This window comes from Felis catus, chromosome A1, assembly GCF_018350175.1.
Source record: "Felis catus isolate Fca126 chromosome A1, F.catus_Fca126_mat1.0, whole genome shotgun sequence".
NCBI classification, from domain to species: domain Eukaryota; kingdom Metazoa; phylum Chordata; class Mammalia; order Carnivora; family Felidae; genus Felis; species Felis catus.
In genome coordinates, this window is record NC_058368.1 from 173141033 (window position 1) to 173163161 (window position 22129).

Here is a 22129-nt window from a genome sequence, read left to right on the forward strand (position 1 = left end):
CATTTGTACCGGAACCATGCTGTCTTCCATGGGTTTATTTGCCCATATAAAGCTATACTATAGCTTTATAATACATCTCGAGGTCTGGTAGCATATTTCCTAAAACTTTGTTTTTCTTGTTATTCAAGATTGCCTTGGCAATAATATACCATATAAATTTAGAATCAGCTTGACAATAACCTTAGACAAGGACTTGTTATTATATATAGACATATATATATACACATATACATAGATGTATATATATATATATATACACATAAACATGTGTATATATATGTGTATATATATGTGTGTACATATGTGTGTATATATATATATATAATATATATATTTACCATTTGGCATAGTGGCAGAGTAAGCTCAGTAAATATTTGTTGAGTAAATGAAGGAACTAGAATGTAATCATTGAAATATAAGCACTAGGAAGGTAAGGGAATTTTGACTCTTAATTGTTGTGTATTAATAGCATTAACAGAAGGCAAAGGAGAAGAGACTCTTGAATACAGAGAGCAAACTGAGGGTTGATGGGGGTGGGGAGCTTGGGGGGGGGTAGGGAAAATGGGTGATGGGCTTTGAGGAGGGCACTTATTGGAATGAGCACTGGGTTTTGTATGTAAGTGGTGAATCACAGGAATCTCCTGAAGCTAAGACTACACTGTATATTAGCTAACTTGACAATTAAAAAACCAAAAACAGAGTTAAGAAATATATCAGGTATATAGGTTTTGAGGAGAAGATGATGAATTTGTGGGAGTTTTTCCATTTTTTAATTGTGAAATACACATAACATAAAATTTACTATCTTAACCACTTTTTATAAGTTTATTTATTTTGAGAGAAGGAGAGAGTGTGTGTGTGAGTGGTGGAGGGACAGAGAGAGAGGGAGAGAGAGAATCCCAAGCAGGCTCTGCACTGATAACAATGTGGGGCTTGATCTCATGGTCCTCAAGATTATGACCTGAGCTGAGACCAAGAGTTGGATGCTCAACAGACTGAGCCACCCAGGTACCCCATTATCTTGACTATTAAAACAAAAAAAATATTTTTAATGTTTATTTATTTTTGAGAGACAGAGAAAGACAGAGCATGAGTGGGGAGGGGCAGAGAGAGATGCAGACACAGAATCTGAATCAGACTCCAGGCTCTGAGCTGTCAGCACAGAGCCCAATGCAGGGCACAAACTGGGAGATCATTACCTGAGCTGAAGTCAGATGCTTAACCAACTGAGCCACCCAGGTACCCCATATCTTAACCATTTTAAGTGTCCAGTGGTATTAAATACATTCATATTGCTGTGCAATCATCATCTCCAGAGCTTTCTTCGTCTTGTCAAATTGAAACCCTCTACCCATTAAAAAATAACTCCCCATTCCTCCCTTCTTCCAGCCCCTGGAAACCACCATTATACTTTCTGTCTGTATGATTTTGATAACTTGGAGTACCTTTTATAAAAGGAATCATATAGTGATTGTATTTTTGTGACTGGCTTATTCCATTTAGCATAATGTCCTCAAGGACCATCCGTCTTGTAGCATATTGGAGAATTTCCTTCTTTTTCAAGGCTGAGTGATATTTCATTGTATGTTTATACCACATTATGCTTATCTATTCATCTATCAGTGGACACATGGGTTGCTTCCTTGTTTTAGCTGTTGTGAATAATGCTGCTATGAACATGGATTTACAAATATTTTTTGAGGTTCTGCTTTCATTGCTTATGAGTATATAACCAGAGGTGGAATTACTGGATCATGTGGTAATTCTATTTTTAACTCTTTGAGGAACCTCCAAAATGTTTTCCACAGTGACTACACCATTTTACATTCCTACCAACAATGCACAAGTGTTCCATTTTCTCCACATCCTTGACAACACTTGTTATTTCTTGTCTTTTTGATAATAGCCATTCTAACAGATATGAGGTGATTTCTCAGTGTGGTTTTGATTTGTATTTCCCTGATGATTAGTGATATTGAGCACCTCTTCATGAGTGTGTCAACTATTTGTATGTCTTTTTTGGAAAAATGTCCATTCAGATATTCCGCTCATTTTTAAATAAGATTATTTGCTTCTTTTCTACTGAATTATATGAGTTCTTTATATATGTTGGATATTATGAGTCCCTGCTTTTTAAAAATTTTTTAAAAAATGTTTTTATTTTATTTTTGAGACAGAGAGAGAGAGAGAAAGAGAGAGCATGAGCAGGGGAGGGGCAGAGAGAGAGGGAGACACAAAATCCAAAGCAGGCTCCAGGCTCTGAGCTGTCAGCACAGAGCCCAACCCAGGGCTCAAACTCACAAACTGTGAGATCATGATCTGAACCAAAGTCAGACACTTAACTGACTGAGCCACCCAGGCACCCCAATGAGTCCCTGCTTTTAATTCTTTTGGGTGTATACCAAGGAGCAGAATTGCTGGATTATCTGGTAATTTTGTGTTTCTCTCTGAGGGACTACCAAGCTGTTTTCCACAGTGGCTACACCATTTTACATTCCCACTAGCAATGTAATACAGTTCTGATTTCTCTACATCCTGAACACTTTTTATTTTCCATTTTTTAAAAAGTTATTTATTTATTTATTTATTTATTTATTTATTTATTTATTGAGAGAGAGCGTGAGCAGGGAAGGGCAGAGAGAGAGGGAGAGAGAGAGAACCCCAAGCAGGCTCTGCACTGTCAGTGTAAAGTCCAATGGGGGGCTTGAACTCATGAATTGTGAGATTATGAGGAGTGAAATCAGGAGTCAGATGTTTAACTGACTAAGCCACCCAGGTGCCCCTCCACTTTTTTAATAACAATTATCCTAATATATGTGAAGTGGTATTTCATTGTGGTTTTGGTTTGACTAATATTGTTGAGCATCTTTTTATGCACATATTAAATGTTTATTTTGAGAGGGAGAAAGTGTGGGGGAGGAGCAGAGAGATTGGGAGAGAGAATCCCAAGCAGGCTCGGTGCTGCCAGCACAGGGCCTAGCACATGGCTTGATCCCATGAACCATAAGGTCATGACCTGAGCCAAAATCAAGAGTCAGATGTTCAATTGAGACACTCAGGGCACCCCTTATATGCATATTAGACATTTGCATATCATCTTTGGAGAAATGCCTATTTAAGACCTTTTGTTTGAATTGGGTTGTTTGTGTTTTGTTGTTGTTGAGATATAAAGTTATTTATTTATTTATTTATTTATTTATTTATTTATTCAACGTTTATTTATTTTTGGGACAGAGAGAGACAGAGCATGAACGGGGGAGGGGCAGAGAGAGAGGGAGACACAGAATCGGAAAGAGGCTCCAGGCTCTGAGCCATCAGCCCAGAGCCCGACACGGGGCTCGCACTCACGGACCTCGAGATCGTGACCTGGCTGAAGTCGGACGCTTAACCGACTGCGCCACCCAGGCGCCCCGAGATATAAAGTTTTTAAAAATATATTTTCTGGACCTTAATCTCTTATTAGATATATGGTTTGCAAGAATTTTCTCCCGTTCTTTGGGTTGTCTTACTCAAATTGTCTTATTTCTTTCTGAGCCAGTTTTCGTAGTTTGTGTCTCTCTAGGAATTTGTCCATGCCAAATAATTTATCAAAATTTTGGCCTACAATTGTTCATAGTTTTCTTTTGTAATCCTTTTCATTTCTGCAAGGTCAATAGTATTGTTCCATCTTTCATTTCTGATTCTAGTAATTTACCTCTGTTTTTATCTTGATCAGTCTTATTAAATATTTGTCAATTGTGTAGATCTTTTCAAAGAACCAGCAGTTAATATCATTGATTTTCTCTGCTGTTTTTATATTCTCAATTTATTATTTTCCGCTTTATTCATTATTATTCCTTCCTTCTGCTTGCATTAGGTTGTTTAGTGTGCTCTTCCCTTGCCAGTGTGTTAAGGTGGAACGTTAGGTTATTGGTTTGTGATCTCTCTCCTTTATGTATATATGTGTGCATGTATGTATGTATGCATATAGGTATGTATGTAATCTCTACACCTAACCTAGGGCTTGAACTCACAACCCCGAGATCAAGGGTTGCATTCCCTTCCAACTGAGCCAGCCATGTGCCCTCTTTCCTTTCTTAGTAATAGCATTATAGCTATGAATACCCTTCTAACTACTGTGTTAGCTACATTTTATAAATTTGGATACGTTGTGCCTTGATTTTGAGTCATCTCAAAGCATTTTATGATTTCCCTTTATTTTTAAGTTTATTTATTTATTTTGAGGGAGAAAGAGAGTGTGAGCAGGGGAGGGGCAAAGAGAGAGGGAGAGAGACAATCTGCGCTGGCAGCATTGAGCCTGATGTGGGGCCTGATCCCACAAGCCTCAAGACCGTGACCCGAGCTGAAAGCAAGAGTCAGATGTTTAACCAACTGAGCTACCCAGAGCCCTTTTTTTTAAATGAATATAATTTATTGTCAAATTGGCTTACAACACCCAGTGCTCATCCCAACTAGGGCCCTTTTTTGATTTCCCTTTTAATTTCTTCTTTCACTTTTTGATGGTTTGGAAATACATTGTTTAAATTCTATGTATTTGTATGTCTCCCCAATATTTTTCTGCTGTTGATTTCTAATTTTTTCCATTATGGTAGAAAATATACCTTGAATTATTTTTATCTTTTTAAATTTTTTGAGATTTGTTTTATGGTCTATCATAAGATTTCTCCTAGAGAATGTCCCATGTTGTCTTGAGAAGAATGTATATTCTGTTGTTGGGTGGAGTGTTTTATAGTCGTCTGTTAGACCTAGTTGCCTTATAATGTTTTTCAAGTTTTCTTTTCCTCACTGATCATCTGTTTAGTTGTTTTATCCATTATTGAAAGAAGGGTATTAGATTCTCCAAATTTTATTGTTGAGATGTCTATTTTTCCTTTCATTTCTGTCAGCTTTTGCCACATATATTTTATGTCTGTTATTTAGATGCATGATGTTTGTAACTGTTATATCTTCTGATGTATTGATCTTTTTTTACCATTATAAAATATCCTTCTTTGTCTCTAGTAGCCTTTTTGTTTTAGTCTATTTTGTATGATATCATTCGAGCCATTTCAGTTTTCTTATGGCTGCTGATATCTTTTTACAGTTTTCTTATGCTTCATGATATCTTTTCAGTTTTCTTATGCTGCATGATATCTTTTTACATCCTTTAGTTTCAGTTTAATTTTATATTTGAAATAGTGTGTAGAGTCAGCATATCGTTGGATGTTTTGTATCCAGTCTGACAATCTCTGACTTTTGATTAGAGTATTTAGCCCATTCTCATATAATATTATTGATGCATCTAGATTTACACTTGTCATTTCCTTTTTTTTGGAGTTTATTTATTTTGAGAGAGAGAGAGAGAGAGAATGAGAGGGAACGCATCTGAGTGGGGGCAGGGCAGAGAGAGGGGAGAGAGAATCCCAAGCAGGCTCTATGCTGAGATTGACGTGGGGCTTGATCTCATGACCTCGAGATCACGATTTGAGCTTATATAAAGAGTTGGACGCTTAACCAAATGAGCCACTGAGGCACCCCTACCAATTCTTTTTTCATGTAGTTTCACATTATCATCTGTAGTTATTTGCTTTTACCCTTAACAACTTTCTTTAATATTTCCTGTGAGGTGGGTCTGCTAGTAACAGTTCTGTCAGATTTTTTTTTTTTTTTTTTTTTTTTTTTTTTTTTTTTAGTCTGGGAAAACTTTTAGTTGTGCTTCTTTTTTGAAAGGTAGCTTTGCTTCATACAGGACTTCGGTTGACAGGTTTTTTTCTTTGTGCAGTTTGAATATATTATGCCAGTGCCTCTGGCCTCCATTGTTTCTGCTGAGAGGTCATCTGTTATCAGGGTTCCCTTGTATGTAAACTGTCTTTTCTCTTGGTGCTTTTATAATTTTCTCCTTGGTTTTGATTTTTTACATTTTTACTATGAAGTATCCATGGACCCCTTTACATTTATCCTCCCTAGAATTTGTTGTGCTTCCTGGATATGTAAGTTATTATTTTTCTATAAATTTGGTGAGTTTTCAGCCATTAATTTCTTCAAATACTTGTTGCTCTACCTTTTCTCTTTTCCCCTTCTGCTACTTTAATCAAATGTTTGTCAGTATGCTTTGTGTTGCCCTACATTTCTCTGAGGTTCTTGTTTATTTTTCTTTATTCTTTTTCTCTGTTTTTCAGTTTGCATAACTTATTAATCTATCTTCAAGTTTGCTTATTTATTTATTTATTTATTTATTTATTTATTTATTTTTGAGAGAGAGAGAGAGAGAGAGAGAGGACAGGGGGAGGGGCAGAGAGAGAGGGAGAGAGAGGATCCCAGGCAGGCTCTGCACTGTCAGTGCAGAGCCCAACATGGGGAACTCACGAACCATGAGATCATGAGCTGAGTCAAAATCAAGAGTTGGGTGCTTAACCATCTGAGCCACCCAGTACCCCTTATTCTTTTTTTTTTTTAAGTTTATTTATTTATTTTGAGAGACAGAGTGAAAGGAGGGAAGGAGCAGAGAGAGAGGGAGAGAGAGAGAATCCCAAGTAGGCTTCGTGTGTTAGCTCATGAACTGTGAGATCATAACCTGAGGCGGATTCAAGAGTCAGAAGCTTAACTGACTGACTGAGCCACCCATGCTTATTCTTTTTTTTGCACAGTTATGTCCCCTTAGTGATTTTTAAATTTCAGTTATTGTTTTTCAACTTCATAATTTCTGGGGTTTGTTTTTAATGTTTTTATTTATTTTTGAGAGACAGAGACAGGACAGAGCACAAGTGGGGGAGGGGCAGACTGAGAGGGAGACACAGAATCTGAAGCAGTCTCCAGGCTCTGAGCTGTTAGCACATAGCCCAAAGCAGGGCTCTAACTCAGGAACCATGAGATCATGAACTGAGCCAAAGTTGGAAACTTAAACGACTGAGCCACCCTGGCGCCCCCAGTTGGTTCCTTTTTTTTTTTTTTTTAATGATTTCTATCTCTTTATGGATATTCTTCATTTGATAAGACACTGTCATCATAGTTTCCTTTATTCTTTTTTATTTTCTTTGGTTCTGTGAATACGGATGGATGGCTACTTTAAAGTTTTTTTTTTTTTTTTTGATGTATCTGAACTCTGGTTGCTCTCAGTTTCTGTTGTCCACTTTTACCAGTGTAATACTTTCCTATTTCTTTGCATGTCTTGTAAATTTTTTGTTGGAAACTGTTTTTTTTTTTTAAATAATTTATTATAGCAACTGTTATAGTCAATTTTATATGTCAACTTGACTGGGCCATAGGGTATCCAGAAAGTTGGTGAAACATTACTTTGGGTGTTTCTGTGAGGATGTTTTTAAATTTTTTTTTTTAATTTTTTTTTCAATGTTTATTTATTTTTGGGACAGAGAGAGACAGAGCATGAATGGGGGAGGGGCAGAGAGAGAGGGAGACACAGAATCGGAAACAGGCTCCAGGCTCTGAGCCATCAGCCCAGAGCCCGACGCGGGGCTCGAACTCACGGACCGCGAGATCGTGACCTGGCTGAAGTCGGACGCTTAACCGACTGCGCCACCCAGGCGCCCCAAGATTTCATTCTTTTTGATTGCCGAGTAATACTCCACTGTGTGTGTGTGTGTGTGTGTGTGTGTGTGTGTGTGTGTGTGTGTATACCACATTTTCTTTATCCATTCATCCACCAAGGGACATTTGGGCTCTTTCCATACTTTGGCTATTGTTGATAGTGCTGTTGTAAACATGGGGGTGCATGTGTCCCTTCAAAACAGCACACCTGTATCCCGTGGATAAATGCCTAGAAGTGCAATTGGTGGGTCGTAGGGTAGTTCTATTTTTAATTTTTTGAGGAACCTCCATACTGTTTTCCAGAGTGGCTGCACCAGTTTGCATTCCCACCAGCAGTGCCAGAGAGATCCTCTCTCTCCACATCCTTGCCAACATCTGTTGTTGCCTGAGTTGTTAATGTTAGGCATTCTGACAGGTGTGAGGTGGTATCTCATTGTGGTTTCAATTTGTATTTCCCTGATGATGAGTGATGTTGAGCATCATTTCACGTGTCAGTTGGCCATCTGGATGTCTTCTTTGGAAAAGTGTCTACTCAGGTCTTTTGCCCATTTCTTCACTGAATTATTTGTTTTTTGGGTGTTGTGTTTGATAAATTCTTTATAGATTTTGGATACTAAACCTTTATTTGATATGTCGTTTGCAAATATCTTCTCCCATTACGTCAGTGCCTTTTAGTTTTGCTGATTGTTTCCTTCACTGTGCAGAAGCTTTTTATTTTGATGAGGTCCCAATAGTTCACTTTTGCTTTTGTTTCCCTTGTCTCTGGAGACGTGTTGAGTAAGAAGCTGCTGCAGCCGAGGTCAAAGAGGTTGTTGCCTGCTTTCTCTCTAGGAATTTCTGCTGTCCTTTGGATGAGAACTACACCATTGGCTCTCCTGATTCTCAGGCCTTTGAGCTTTAAATGGAACTAAAGCCATCAGCTTTCCTAGGTCTCTAGTTTGCTGAGTTATCCTTAGGATCTTGGGACTTGTCTTTCTTAATTTTGTGGATTAATTCCTTAAAATCTTTCTCTCTCTCATCTCTTACTGGTTTTATTTCTCTGGAGAACCCTGACTAATATAGCAACTCTGAGTACTGGTCCCTTCAACCCTCCGGGACTTACTGTTATTTGCTTGTTTGTTTGGTGATTGGTTGGATTATTTTAATGAAGTCTACTTTCCAGGCCCCCACATCAGTGTAAAGCCTCTGATGTTCCTCAGGGAGACATAGCTTTTGATATGTCCACAGTAACCCTAGGATAGTGATTTTGATAGGACTCTATTCCTCTCTTTTCCTGATCCTACCCAGTTGTTGAATTGTTCTAATTGCCAGCTGATTGCTGTATTGTTTTAAACAATCCCCTGGGGTATAAATTGCTCTGTAGATTTATCCAATCAAATTCTGGCTCCTTTGAAATAATAGTTCCTGAGGTCAGTGTTTGATATCTATTTTGACTCCTTCCAGCTGTGTTATTCCCTGGGTTTTTCCTGTAGACTGACTGGCCTGTAATTTATCCTGCATCTCAATTTTCTTTCCAGTTAACTTTTACCACAACCACTGCTCTTCTTGTGAGCACCCTTAGCCTTGAACTTCTCCAAACTTTGTTGTAAATGAAGTCGCTTACTTTAGGAAGAGATTAGGAGCTACCTGTTCTTTTCTCCTCCCTCCCTCCATCCTGCCTGCTTTTCCCTGGAAGCAAAATCTCTAAACCGGGGCTCTGGAGCTGTAGAAAATAGGACCAATGACAAGCTTCTCTCTGAGTAATGCTCCTACTCTAGGGTCTAGGACCTCTTGGCTTGCTATCCTGATGTGGAACTGTTAACAAAAAACCCAAGTTCAGCTGCCTGTAGTTCAAAAAGCCAATATTCAAGAGATGAGTTTTTGACTTGAAAGGAATATGAGCTTTATTCAGGTAGCTGGCCCCCTGGGAGAAGGCAGAGTCTTTCCCAAAAGCAACTCCAAGGTTTCTGCTCGGCCCAAAGACTTTTAAAGGAACTTTAGGGCAGTTAATCAGTAAAGGGGGGGAGCACACAGGTCTGTAACACTTCTTGATTGCATGCAGACTCAATTGTGCCAGCTACAGAAATTATCAAGGTGCTCAGAAGTTGTGCAAGCAGATTTGGTTCAGAGTCTTTCTTGGGAACAATGCATGATCTACAGATATACAAAGAAAGGTTAATTACTTAATCACATGGGCTAAAGGTGGTTGCTAAAACTTTAAAGACTACTAAATTGGCCAGAGGGGCTGAGGTCATGGCTTTAGAACTACTGTGTTTCATGAGCTCAGGCAAGGTGATCAGGGCTCTAGTATTCTCAGCATGACCAGGGGCTAGGTGAGGGGATTCTCAGCTTCCCAACTGTGTTTTCCAGGGACTTAGCCTCAGCAACAGGTTGCTGGAGACAGAATGAGAAACTGATGTCCTGCTCCTCCTTGGAAGGAAGCCTTTGACCATGAGCTGAGGGAAGGGTGCCCTGTGTTCTTGGCTGTAGCAGTCTGTAGAGCAAACTCTACCTTACTGAGCTGGGAGGTGGAGGGGAGGGAGCAGAGCATTCTTGGTTCAGATATTGCAGTCTCACTTTTCTCACTGAATTTTTAATAGATTGTTTGATTTCTTCATTTACTCTTTGTCCTTAAGACTATTGTCAGAGGCTTGAAAAACATTTTTTTATAGTTTATTTATTTTGAGAGAGAGAGAGAACATGAATAGGGGAGGAGCAGAGAGAGAGAGAGAGAGAGAGGGAGAGAAGAGAGAGAGAGAGAGGGAGAGAGAGAATCCCTAGCAGACTCCATGCTGCCAGCTCAGAGCCCAATGCAGGGCTCAAACTCATGAACCATGAGCTCATGACATGAGCTGAAATCAAGAGTAGGTGGCTTAACCAACTGAGCCACCCAGGCACCCCTTAAGTAGGCTTCACACCCAATGTGGGGCTTAATTAAACTTACCACCTTGAGAAGGCCCAGTGCTCTACTGACTGAGCCACCCAGGAACCCCTCAATGAAGTTATTTTTAAAAAAGAGAGAGAACCTGTCACATTGTGTGTCAGGATTGAGGGGCAGTCACTGACTTCTGGCCATGGTCACCCCTCCCATTTCTCCTGTACACGGATTTCATTAAATAATAAAAATCATGTATTTTTTTTAAAAAGATTCTGACTCTAGATTATCTACTAATTACAAATTCTTTGTTTCTTTCATACCTATGTACACATTGTCTGTTAGCTGTCAGCACTGTGTATGGGTCTCTTGGGATTCCACCATCTTTAACGTATCCTTACTTGATAGGGTTTTTGCCACACTTCCTACAAGGTCCTCTTGTTGTTGTGTGGTAATGTAATAACTGTTATTGTATTGCTCTACCATGGCCTATTTTAAGTTAGCCTCTCTCCCATGGGTGAGCATTTGGATTGTTTCTAGTTTTTAGCAAATATAATATACAATTTGGCTATAATCATCTTTGTTCAAGTCTGTTCTTCTCTCTTTTGAATCATCTTCTTGAGATGTATTCCCCAATGTGGTATTACTTGGGTTGAGAGTATGATCATTTTTATGATTCTTGACAGCTATTGCCAAATTTCTCTCTGGAAAGATTACAATTGTTTATAGAGCATTCACAATGAAGAAATATACTTATTTTCTCACAGTCCTGTTACCATTGAGTTTTGTCTGTTTTATTTGTTCTTGCTAATTTAACAAATGTGCTGTGGGACTTTTATTTTATATTTAATTGTTAGTGATGCTCTACATTTGTTTTAGTGCTTATTTATTGTTAACATTTTCTTGTGGGTTAACTCTATGTGTTTGACAGTCCCAACTTTGTATGGGACTTCGGGCAAATCAGTAGCCACCTTTTCTCACTGTGATTCAATTTCTCAAACTGTGAAGTGGAAATTGAGCTAAATCAGTGTTTACTTTGCTTAATAGAAGAATTCTTTTTTCCAAACATGATTCTGTGTAGGTTCCTAATGTTTGAGAGAGATTACAAGTGGTAATTTATTGATATACAGCTATTTTAAAAGTTAAAGATTATAAGTTATTTATAAAATCAATTAATTTGAAAAATGAGGCAGTCTATGTAAAGACAAAATTTTGCAGTTGGGTATTATAGGTGGCAATTGGAGTCTTTGTATCAGAGTCATCATGTAACTTACTGTGTTCTTTTAAACTTTTTATTTTGGCGTAATTTTAGACTTACAGAAAAGTTGACAGACTAGTACAAAGAATTCCCATATAACCTTCATCTAGATTTCCCAAATGTTAAAATTTACTACTTTAGTTCTATCATTGTTTCTACTTTTGCTTTATAGATGATGTTTTTGAACCACTTGAGATCAAGTTGTAGACATGATGCTACTTTGCCACTTAACTCTAAATACTAAAGTGTAAATTTCTCAAAAGCAAGGACCTTTTCATATATAATCACTGTATAGTTATCAAAGTAAAAAAAATCACATTGACACAATAGTGTTATTTAATCTATAGACTTTATTCAAATGTCCCAATCAATCCTTTCCTTTATAAAAGCCAAAGAGAATTCTAGATCATATATTCCATTCAGTTGTCATGTCTCTCTACTTTCTTTAATCTGGATGAATTCCTGGCTTTTTTGTCTTTCATGCCACTGATATATTTAAAGAGTGAAAAATAGGTATTTTATAGAATGTCCCTCATTTTGGGTTTGTTTCTGTTTCTCTATGGTTAAAGTGTATGCATTTTGGCAGCAATACCACAGGCATCATATCAGCTTGTACATGACATTGATGTGCCTCATCACTAGTGATGATAACTCTGATCATTTGATTAAGGTGGTGCCCGCCAGTTTTCTCTATTGTAAAGTTACTGTTTTCCCCTTTGTAATTAATACTTATTTTGTGAAGAAATTTTTCAAGATTATATACATATCTTGTTAGTTATCAACCTTGCATCCACTAGCTTTAATATTCATTGATGACACTGCCTTAATTTTACTCTGTTGGTTGCCAAATGGTGGTTTTATAATTTTGTCATTCATTCTACATTTATTAATTGACCTTCTACCTAATGGAAGAACTGTCCCTTCTCCCTTATTTATTTATGTATTTATATCAGTATAGAATCAAATTATTATTTTATTCAATGAGTTACAGTCTATGACTATCATTATTTATTTTTATTTTTATATTGTCCTGTATTTGACCCTAGGAACCCCTTCAGGTTGACTCCTGTATGTTTGACATGTTCTCATCTTTCTTTAAGCACTTCTTTACTTTCTTGCACAAACGGATGATCTGGGCTCATCTTGTACTTTCCGTGGAGTCAGCCACTTCTCTGAGTCCTAGTTCTGTATAGTAGAGAATGGTTTAAAAATTTATTTTTTATTTTGTTTTTAATTTTTAAATTTATTTTTGAGAGAGGGAGAGACTGAGTATGAGTATGGGAGGGGCACAGAGAGAGAGGGAGACACAGAATCCAAAGCAGGCTCCTGGCTCTAAGCTGTCAGCACAGAGCCTGACATGGGGCTCAAACTCACAAACTGTGGGATCATGACCTGAGCTGAAGTTCGACACTTAACTGACTGAGCCACCTGACAAGAAATTCTACGCAGAAATGGCAAGAGAAGCTTTAGAAGGAGAGGTTAGCACAGAAACGTTAGGTAACTTGGATGCAGCAATCACTAAAAGGTCTCTGGTGATTACTTTGTTTTAAAATATACAGTTTGTTCACGGCAAAGGAATCAATCAGCAAAACTAAAAGGCAACGGACAGAATGGGAGAAGACATTTGCAAGTGACATATCAGATAAAGGGTTAGTGTCCAAAACCTATTAAGAACTTATCAAACTCAACACTCAAAAAACAAATAATCCAGTGAAGAAATGGGCAAAAGACATGAATAGATACTTCTCCAAGGAAGACATCCAGATGGCCAACTGACACGTGAAATGATGCTCAATATCACTCATCATCAGGGAAATACAAATCAAAACCACAATGAGATACCACCTCACACCTATCAGAATGCCTAACATTAACAACTCAGGCAACAACAGATGTTGGCAAGGATGTGGAGAGAGAGGATCTCTTTTGCATTGTTGGTGGGAATGCAAGCTGGTGCAACCACTCTGGAAAACAGTGTGGAGGTTCCTCAAAAAACTAAAAATAGAACTACCTTATGACCCAGCAATTGCACTTCTAGGCATTTATCCACGGGATACAGGTGTGCTGTTTTGAAGGGACACATGCACCCCCATGTTTATAGCAGCACTATCAACAATAGCCAAAGTATGGAAAGAGCCCAAATGTCCCTTGATGGATGAATGGATAAAGAAAATGTGGTATATATATATATACAATGGAGTATTACTCGACAGTCAAAAGAATGAAATCTTGCCAATTTACAACAATGTGGATGGACTGGAGGGTATTATGCTAAGTGAAATTAGTCAGTCAGAGAAAGACAAAAATCATATGACTTCACTCATATGAGGACTTTAAGAGACAAAACAGATGAACATAAGGGAAGGGAAACAAAAATAATATAAAAACAGGGAGGGGGACAAACAGAAGAGACTCATAAATATGGAGAACAAACTGAGGGTTACTGGAAGGGTTGTGGGGCGGGGGATGGGCTAAATGGGTAAGGGGCACTAAGGAATCTACTCCTGAAATCATTGTTGCACTATATGCTAACTAATTTGGATGTAAATTTTAAAAAATAAAAAATAAAATTAAAAAAATATACAGTTTATTCATTAAAATTTTTTTTTAATGTTTTTATTTTATTTTTGAGAGAGAGAGACAGAGTGTGAGCAGGGGAGGGGCAGAGAGACTGGGAGACACAGAATCCGAAGCAGGCTCCAGGCTCTGAGCCATCGGCACAGAGCCTGAGACTGGGCTTGAACCTCTTGGACTGTGAGATCATGACCTGAGCCGAAGTCAACCAACTGAGCTACCCAGGCACCCCTACAGTTCATTCATTTTTAATCACACAATAGTTATAAAAATAAAATCAGGACATAAAGGCTATGGTAAAATTCTCTTTGATCCCAATTTTAGATGTTTACTCCCTTTTCAGAAGTATCCTATACTTTATGCTCATTATGTATCCAAGTATCCTCCCAGGCCTATGAAAATACTTCTACATGTTCTGTTACTTAAAAAAAAAAAAAAGTGATATTTGTATAAGAGTTTGTATTCACATAAGTGGAATCATGCTGAGAGCGTCATTCATTCTCCTCCCATCTGTGCTGGGTACTGGGTATTCTTCTAAGTCCTGGGGATGCAGCAATGCACAGAATAAAGTCCCTATTCTCCCAGAGCTTGCATCATCCTGCGATTTGCTCTTTAAAGTTAATATCATGTTTTGAGATGTATCCATAATGACACATGCAGATTTGGTTCACTTCTTTTAATTGTTTTATGTTATTATATTATATGAATATACTATACTATGTGATATATCATTCCTTTACCGCTGGACATTCAGAACTATATCAATTAGGATGTTTTTACTGCAAGTAACAAAACATACTGATATAAAATTAAGGACGCTTAGTATTTCACATTACAGAAAGTCCAGAAGTTGAATGCTTTCCAGGTATATATGATCAGAGCTCTCACCCTGTTATTTTCTAATTTTTCCTCTTCTAAGCTGTGTATTAGTTATCTGTTGTTATATAACAAATTACCCCAAAACTTGGTGGCTCAAATAATTAATATAATTTTTGTGGGTCAGGAATTTGAGTATAGCTTAGCCAGGTGGTGCCTTTGACTTAAGGTCTCTTATGAGGTTGTAGTTAAGCTGTCACCTTGTGGGGCTGGGGTATTGGTAGTAGTGGAATTCTCTCTCACACATGGGTCTCTCCACATGACTGTCTCATGACATGGCATTTGGAGTCCCCCAAAGTGAGCAAATGCAAAGGGTGAGAATGCCCAGGAAGGAAACCTAGTCTTTTTATAACCTAGTCTTGGAAATGACATCCCATTACTTCTGCCTTATTACATATTTTTTAAAAGTGAGTTAGTAAGTATAGCCCACCCTTAAGAGAGTGAATGCCGGAAAGCAGGATGATTGAGGGCCATTTTGGAGGCTGCCTATCAATGGCTGGTCTGAAGTAAGATGCTCCAAATGGAACTTTCTGGCCCTGCACTGAAATCTTTTCTGATCTCCCCCTTCCCAGTTCTATTCAATCAACATGTATTGAGTGTTTGCTTTTGGCCAGGCTCTTTGCTACTTGCTGGGGTTATACAGATCATGTCTTCAGAAAGCTCACAAGTCTCATAAAAGAGATAAATACGTTCAGCAGATAACTCCAGTATACCATGGGTGATTAAATGTCCCAGCAGCTGAGGAAGCAAGCAGGGGAACTATACTGGGACTGGTCTCAGGTCTCCTTAACTGGTGTGTGCACTCTCATTCAAGATATTAGCAAGAAGCAGGGATTGGCCAGGGCTGCCCTTGGGCATCCCATAGCAGGGTGCTCAGGGCATTCCTTTTTCCTTGGGTGTCCCTGCTTCTGGCAGTAACTACCTTGGTTCCATCCCAGGTTGGCAATTCCCTGTCAGTTGTCTGGTCTTCTGGGTCTCCTAAGGTCATCTGGAAGTGGTGGAGGAATTAGGGCAGCCAAAAGTTGTGTCTTTTTGGCCAATCTTCTATATCTATTAACTCCTTCTGCCTTGTCCCTGTTATTATAGATCTTGAAGGCCTCTTCCACCAAGGTTGACAGTGGAGTCTGAGGGATGGCCTCTAACTTTTGTAATTTTTCTCCTCATGTCTAGAGTAGATTGGGTAATAAAATGCATGGAAAGCAATGCCCTTCCCTCTGCAGGTCTGTGTTAGTATAGTGTACAGTCTTCACAGAAGACAATGAGATCTAATTGGGTGACAAATTTGACTGGCTCACTGACAGAGAAGCCCATACACCTCTTCTCCCCACAGACAGGACAGAGAGGGTAGAAGTACCAAGAAGTGTTTTTTTTTTTTTTTTAAGTTTATTTATTCATGTAGAGAGAGAGAGAGGTAGTGTGGGGCAGAGAAAGAGAGGGAGACAGAGAATTCCTAGCTGGCTCTTTATCATCAATCAGCACAGAGCCTGATGCAAGGCCTGACCCATGAACTGTGAGATCATGACCTGAGCAGAAACCAAGAGTCATAACACAATTTGATTTATGGGGCATCTGGGTGGCTCATTCGGTTAAGCGTCCAACTTTGGCTCAGTTCATGATCTCACAGTTTGTGAGTTCGAGCCCTGTGTGGGGCTCTGCACTGACAGCTCAGAGCCTGGAGCCTGCTTCAGATTCTGTGTCTCCCTCTTTCTGTCTCTCTGCCTCTCATGCTCCCTCTCTCTCTCTCTATCTCTCTCTCAAAAATAAACAAAATTAAAAAAAATTTTTTTTAAAAACAATTTGATTTAATGTTTTATTTATTTTTGAGACAGAGAGAGACAAAGCATGAGCAGGGGAGGGTCAGAGAGAGAGGGAGACACAGAATCCGAAGCAGGCTCCAGGCTCTGAGCTGTCAGCACAGAGCCCGATGCGGGACTCGAACCCACGAACTGCGAGATCATTACCTGAGCTGAAGTCAGACGCTTAACTGATTGAGCAACGCAGGCACCCCAAAAAACACTTTGATTTAAACACAAACGTAGGCCACATTAGGCCTGTGTGGTTACCAGTTTGCAATCTCTGGATTTAATATCAGAAGAAAGAAGAAAGAAACCCCTCTACTGCATACCTATTGCCTGCCAGGGTGGGCACATGGGATTTTTGCCTCTCCTACTGCTCTTTTTTTTTTTTTTTTTTTTTGGTTAAGGGGCTTAACCAATTGAGCCACCAGGCTACCCCTGAGAACTATCAAGAAATTTTAATTTTTTTTTTTCAACGTTTATTTATTTTTGGGACAGAGAGAGACAGAGCATGAACGGGGGGGGGGGGGGCAGAGAGAGAGGGAGACACAGAATCGGAAACAGGCTCCAGGCTCTGAGCCATCAGCCCAGAGCCTGACGCGGGGCTCGAACTCCCGGACCGTGAGATCGTGACCTGGCTGAAGTCGGACGCTTAACCGACTGCGCCACCCAGGCGCCCCAAGAAATTTTAAAGAGGGTTAAAAACAAGGAGTCTCCAGGTTGAAAATGGGCAGTGGGCAGAGTAGAGGGAGCTGGAAGAAGCAAAAGGAGAAAGCGAGAAGAAAAGAAAGAAGCCAAGCAAGGGCCAGTGGAGGGAGGCACTCTGTCCATTGCCCATTGGGGTGATCAGACTAGGGGAATCAGCTGTTTCACTGCATCCCTTATGGGTGTCTATTCAGACAACTTGGAACCAGGGAATAAAAGGAGAAAGGAGAGAGAAAAAAAGAGAAAGTTTCCTGTGGCTATCAGACTTCCAGCTATTATATGGTGTGAGGCTAATTCCTCCACCACTCTCACTTGTCCCTGCTCAGGGACAGACTGTTTGACCAAGGTCTACTTGGTATAAAGTGAGCCTCTCCCACCTCTGCTGGTTAGGTAACAACCAAACAGAGCATGTTCTCAGCCTGTAGGCTGAGAAAAGTTAAGCTGTAGCTGTCTTGTGGCCATGCCCATTAGTTGAGTATAAGGAAGGGGAAAAGTGTGGAAAAGGAGAGGGAGATTAAAGGAGGAGGGAAGGAAATTGGAAAGGAAGGGCAAAGGGTAAAGCATTGCCTGAATGAAGTAGTGGGAACCCTGGGATGCTGGAGGCTGACTTACCTAGCACTGTGACAGTGAAGCAAAGGTTCAGGCAGCTTCTAGTCAGCTATGAAGGGGTTTCGTCCAGCCACCCTCCCCGTGGGTCCCAGACGCTCTCCTACAGGGGACAGAAGACCTCCTGGGGTCCTGGTGGAGTTGCCAAAAAAGTATGATACCAACCTCTAAGGAGGCTTAGCTGGGAAAAGGGTGATGTTTAAGTATGTAAAGGTGGGGATTTCTGATACCTGTGCACTTAAAGGTCATGCTTCTTCATGCCTTGCATGCCTAATTAGCATGTAAAATCTCTACCCTTGGGTGGGATTTTTAGTATTATAATGAGGGAAAAGTCGGTGAAAGGTCAGTGTTGGTGGCCATCCTGGCACAGACTGGTTTTATCCAGTCTTCACCAGTGTTCATAGTTGAGTTCTTCCTTTCCGTAACCATCTTGTTTCCACATTTCTGCAAGATATACTACTCAGGAGACATGGAGTTTCAGCTTTTCTTTTTATGTAGACAGCTAAGGAATGCTGGATTTTGCATTTAGGATTGAAGGGAGCTGAGTTTAGTTCTTGCTGTCTCATTTCTCCAGAGATTTTACTCTCCTTATTCCTAAGGAGAAGGGGCTGAAGATCTCATCTTCTGAAACTTCTTCCTGCCGAGTGGGGGCTGTTGTCCTTAATCTGGACGTGTAAAAAAACCTCTCCCTATTCTGACTATTTATAGGGACTCAGGTTTTCTATGGTCTTCTACCATTGGGATGGGCTGGATTCCCTGGGCCACCATCAACTTGACCTGAAACTGCTGGAGTCTAGAAGATACAAACTTTACTAACAGGTTAAACAGGTGCCAAAAATAAGTAGCAGCAAGATGGCCATTAATGGTCCTAGAAAAGGTAAGAACCAAGAGAGACCGAAGAAGGCAATTTTGATTGTTGACCATATATAGTTAGGGTCTGTCCCTTGGATGTACTGATGTAGCCAGGATGCCTGCTTATAGATGTTTCTTATATTTGCTTCAATATTCACATAGTTATTTACATAGGTTATGTTAATAATGGCAGACCCCTTCTTGTTTGGCCAGGAGATGATCTAAGGCTAAACTGTTATTCAGAAAAGCATTTGCTAGAGAAACCAAGGATTCTTGAAAGTCCTACGATTTTTCTCCTCTATTTGTAGACAACCCTTCCAAGGTCAAAGTGAGATTTCTTCAAGTCACTTCATGGTAAGTGAAGCCTCCCCAAGGGTATACCAGCTCTATAGTGGCTCCAGTTCCCACGAGGATTAGATCAATAGCATACCTTGGCATTTATGTTGTAGCAGGTATATAGTTATTCCACCTGGAGTTATGCTGTCTATGGCACATTCTCCCTGGTGGTATATGTTAGAAACACATGGGTAGGCTACCACCAGTTGCAGCTTATATGTACCGTCTGAGGGAGTTTTGGAAGTTGGGGGTGGCTGAATTCCACATTAAAAAAAATGGGAACCTGGTAGTATACATGCTTTGTTGGGAATGCTTGAATTAAATTGCTTCTAGAGTTAATTTTTGGGGAGTTTATTTGAATTATTACAGTTGGGGGATAAGAGTTTACCTCTTGGAAGGGTATTATCTTTTAATTTTACTTTATTGAAAGGTCAGAGATCACTGGTTGTTTGTTATAGTGACGTTATAGACGATAGTTTGGCATCCCTGGGCCATGCACGATGTAGACTGGACTGGAACTCGACAAGTTAAGTTTACCATAGGAGTTATATAGATACATGCGTAAGTTCCATTTTCTATTATGCAAACTTTGAGGGTTGAATAGCTTACCCTAGTGAAAGAAGAAGGAGAAGTTGAAAGATTGCCCATCAGGAAAAATGAGTGTGAACTGTGGACTGGTCTGTGGGTGCCTATACCAGATCAAGCAGTTATAAAGATTATTTCCTGAAGCTATGAGTCTAGAGGTATTAACAAGGGAATTTCCTTGCCGTTGACCCTTGATCAGATTAGCTGGGAAGATGACTAGAGTCAACAGGAGGAACATTTTTGGAAAAAATTTGAAATTGTATTGAAATCCAAGTTAGTTAACATATAGTGTAATAATGATTTCAGGGGTAGAATTTAGTGATTCATCAATTATACGTAACACCCAGTTGTCATCCCAACAAGCGCTTTCTTTTTTTTTAAATTTTTTTTTTCAATGTTTATTTATTTTTGGGACAGAGAGAGACAGAGCATGAACGGGGTAGAGGCAGAGAGAGAGGGAGACACAGAATCGGAAACAGGCTCCAGGCTCCGAGCCATCAGCCCAGAGCCCGATGCGGGGCTCGAACTCACGGACCGCGAGATCGTGACCTGGCTGAAGTCGGACGCTTAACCGACTGCGCCACCCAGGCGCCCCAACAAGCGCTTTCTTAAAATGCCCATCACCTATTTAGCCCATCCCCCCAACCCAACACCCCTCAGCAACCCTCAGTTTGTTCTCTGTATTTAAGAGTCTCTTATGGTTTGCCTCCCTCTCTGTTTTTATCTTGTTTTTCCTTCTCTTTCAGGAGGAACATTTTGGTAATGGAGGCTTTCCTTTTAGACTCAAAGGGACAGAGAAGGTGCTTCTCTGGTGGGGTGGGAGTCGGGTTGAGCAAAGCTGTAGAGGGCAAGCAGAATTATGGCCCCAAAGATTGTAAATAGGAATCCATGCCACCACATTATTTATATGCTATAAATTCATTTTCTTGAATAGATATTTAAAGTCTTCTAAAGGCTCAAAGGAGTAGCATGATTCTAGGTCTTCCGGATAGGCCTGTGGATATTCAGGAGAAAGGAATTTCAATCTGGAAAGATGTACCCAATTAGGGACTCCTTGTAAGTTGACTGCAGTTAGAGTGGCCAGGATTGCTCTGTAGGGACCCTTCCATTTAGGCAACAGTTGGTTCTCTGGGCAGTTTCCTTTCCAAGTTCTAAGAAGGACCTGATCTCGTGGGTTAACTTGTAGAGGGGTTGCCCTCTCTGCCTCATTCTTGGTGGGGGCTGGCAGTATTTTGTTTGCAAAGTCTGTGATTGTTTTATGTACTTGACCTAAATTAATAATATATTGTAAGCTCTGGCTCACGTCTCTAACAGCAGTTGTCTAATCTGAGATTCATGAGTCTCCTGAAATGAAACAGAGCAGGGACTAAACTCAGGTCCCTTCAATCCTCACAACAAAATCCAGCATTCCTTGGCTGTCTCCATAAAAAGAAAAGCTGAAATTCTATGCCTACTGAGTAGTATAACTTGCAGAAATGTGGAAACAAGATGTTCACAGAAAGGAGAGAGGCAACTATGAAGACTGGGAAGACTGGATAAAACCAGTCTGTGCTAAGATGGACAGCAACACAGACTTTCATGGGCTTTTCACACTTATAATACTAAAAATCCCACGGAAGGATGCAGATTTTACAAGCTAATTAGATATTCAAGGCTTGAAGGATCATGGCCTTTAAGTGCCTACGTGTCAAGAATTCCACCCCCCTCCCCCATGCTTAACCATTACCCTCTACCCGACTAAGCCTCTTGAAAGCTCTCCCTGACCTCTCTTTGGGGAGCTACCTGAAGATTCTTTCCTTTGTGTTGTCTTCCTTGTGCTGTAGCATAAGCCCCAATAAAGCCTTGTCTGTAACTCCTATTTGACCTGTTGTCAATTTCTATTTAGTGAACCCAAGGGCTCTTTTCAGCATCAGGGTTAGAGGAGGCAAAGGAAGAAATTGTTGAGCGAGGTTTTGGAGGATCAGTTGGAGGTGTGACTTGGGAGGATAAGAAAAGGATATTTCAGAATTAGATGTTACAGAAAATGTTAAGAATAATGTAACTAGTTCCATTACCCAACTGTTAACATTTTGTTATATTTATTTTTAGGTTTCTTCTTTTTAAAAAAAAGAAATCATGACAAATCTATCTGAAGTCCTGTTTATCCCCCTCTCCAATCCATCC